This window comes from Pteropus vampyrus, unplaced genomic scaffold (genome assembly GCF_000151845.1).
Source record: "Pteropus vampyrus isolate Shadow unplaced genomic scaffold, Pvam_2.0 Scaffold2496, whole genome shotgun sequence".
Lineage (NCBI taxonomy): Eukaryota > Metazoa > Chordata > Mammalia > Chiroptera > Pteropodidae > Pteropus > Pteropus vampyrus.
The window spans coordinates 2,689-5,489 of NW_011891277.1; the positions used below are offsets into that span (position 1 = coordinate 2,689).

Here is a 2,801-nt window from a genome sequence, read left to right on the forward strand (position 1 = left end):
CTCTCATCCTACTGATACATCCAGCCGCCCCGGCTGAGAGTTTGACTCGTGACCTGCGGTTCCCTTTCCACGAGGCTTATTTTTTCAGTTTGCCAGCGTCTATATTTCCATCATAAAATGTCCTCTCCGGGCATTCTGAACGATTTCTGTTTCTACCTTCATTCACTCAGCACCATCAAACGGAAGGGCAGTGTCCCATTAAGCCTATCACGGCAGTGATGTCAGTAGCTGTGCTGGTCTGGTCGGCCCCCACGCCCCCTCCCCACCCACTGTGCTCCAAGGGCCTGACCTTCCTCCCTTCCAGACTGTTCTCTCCCCTCCCAGGCTTTCTTGCTGTCTTGTTGTCTTGGGGGTCAGTCAACTCAAGGCATGGACAGGAGGAGGGAGACTGGTCTATGGCCATGCCACCCTGAGCAAGCCTGATCCCATCTGATCTCGGAAGCTAAGCAGGGTCGGGCCTGGTTAGTACTTGGATGGGAGACCACCTAGGAAGACCAGGTGCTGTAGGCATAATAAAAAAGGAGGAAGGACACTGGGCTGCTTCTTCCTTGCCCTCCTTCGGCTCAGGCCCCTGCTCCTGAGGGGCTTCATGCCCCTGCAGGCACCCCTTCCCCAGCCCCACCCCTCACTCAGCACCGCCCCCCAGCCTCCACCCCGTCTTCCAGACAGGGGAAGCCTAGTCACAGCTCCCCCCGTTGTCCTTCGTGGTGGCTTCAGCATATTTCGATGGTTCCCTTAACCCAGCCCACAAAGCCCACCCTTCTCCCCAGACGGCCTTCACTGCATGTTCTTCAAAGCGGCGTGCACTGTGGCTTCTGTTTCCTGCCAGGGTCGGCCTAAGTGCGATCGCTTAAGACTAGATCTTCATCTCTGTGACCTAGATCTTCATTTCATCTCTGTGACTCCACCTCTATCATGACATCATATCGCTTTACGCTTCATACCTTGTGAGGCTCCCTTTTCCTGACACTCCAGTAACATTCGAGAACCTTCTGGCTCCTTCTGGGCTGGGCTGGAATCTAGTCTACAGGAAAGCAGGCCTGTAGAAGAGGAGGAAGATTTGTATGTAAAATTTTAGGGTGAATGTGTTAAACTACGTAGATGTTAATATTTTGAGGAAATGTACAATTTAGATTTTTTCTCGTGTATTTTGCTTTAAAAATTTACTTTTAAGCTCTAGGTTTTTGCACTATTTTTCATGAGCTGTGATGTGTGTGTGCATATGTGCGTGACTGTATTGTGTGTATGCATGTGTGTGAGTATATTGTGTGAGTGTGTGAGTGTATTGTGTGTGCATGTACGTGTGTACATGCTCGTGTGAGTGCATGTGTGTGAATATATTGTGTACACACGCGTGTGTGAGTATGCTGTGTGTACATGCACACATGTATGTGCATGTGTATGTATGCACACACAGATGTGTGAGTTGTGTGAGAATGTGTGTGTTCGTGTGTGTGTGTATTGTGAGCACGTGTGTGACTGTGTGTGTGTGTGTGTATTTGAGTGCGTGAGTGTGTGTGAGCGTGTGTGCGCGCCTGTGTTTGGGGTGTTCACGGGCAGAACCCCATGCCCCTACATCATACACAGAGCAGCCTGGAACCACGTGACACAGCCATGGTGCCACATGACACGATCCAGTCCCATGCTCTGACAAGCCCTCCTTCCACAGTTCATGTACAAATCCAGTCAATGAGCCAAACCTGTCAATACTCTGAATAAAAGTCGTGAAATATTTTCAAGTGAAAATGCCCCAAACAGTAGAAGCTTCTCTTCTTCTTATGCCTCCGTGAGAACTTCTGCCCTATTCTCTCCCCGCTCCCAACCTGCCAAACAGCGACCTCCGTGCCGGGGGCCAGGTGGGGAGGCTGCCCATCTGCGGGCACTTGAGGACCGAGGTCCCTGTCGTCTAGATCAGGTCTTGTCTGAGGAAGAGCGCCGTGTGGATGCTTGAGGGAAGCGCATGAAACCGTATTTGGGTTTGAGAAGCCAAGATGGAACTCAGTATTGTTACCATGTGATCCGTGCTGCATTTTTACTTCTAATGGGCCTTTAACGAGACTGAAGTCACTATGCCAGCCCCTTGACAAGTTACATGTTGTCCGTTTGAGATGACATTTGAGGCAGGCCAGGTCTTAAAGGACACCTAGCTGACCGATCCTTCGTTTTCTGAAGGCGCCTAAAAATGCAGCAGGATTTTACACCTGTGATTCTTCACTCCAGTTCTTGCTCCTTGGGTTTCTCGCATTAGCGGCTGCTCGGGCCGTCGCCTGCTGGTCGGGCCGTCGGCTCCCTTTGCTTTCCCTCCTTCTCTCTCTCCTCCTCCTCCTCCTCCTCCTCGACCTCCTCCTCCTCCTCCTCCTCTCCTGGCTCCTCCTCTCCCCCAATCCCGCCCCGCTCCTCCCTCCATCATCATCTCCACCAGGGACCTCAGCTGCTTTCTTTTGAAATCCGTCCCCGTCCGTCCCTTTCGTTGTGATATAAACTCTCCTAAGTGGGTTCTGTCGTCGTCGTGCGAGACCTTTCGTTTTCCTCCGCGATGGTCGCGGCCGTGACCCTGTCTCACACCCTCCCCTGCGTCTGCGTCCTAGACAAGGAATCTGACCGTGGACGGCCACTTCGGCGCCTGGTCCCCGTGGTCGCCCTGCACGCACGCGGACGGCAGCGCCGTGGGAACCTGCCTCTGCCGCTCCCGCTCCTGCGACAGCCCGGCCCCCCGGTGTGGCGGCTGGCAGTGCGAGGGCCCCCGCATGGAGATCGCCAACTGTTCCAGGTGCGTGGCTCCAGCTCCCGGGGTCCGGGGG

General features: G+C 53.7%; 1 non-coding gene across 1 annotated transcript; it reads left to right on the plus strand.

Annotated features, from left to right (window-relative positions):
- The first annotated feature begins 391 nt into the window (after positions 1-391).
- On the plus strand, positions 392-510 carry LOC111734622. Its single transcript, XR_002778519.1, has one exon. It is a non-coding gene; the product is annotated as a 5S ribosomal RNA (ribosomal RNA).
- The last annotated feature ends 2,291 nt before the right edge of the window (positions 511-2,801 follow it).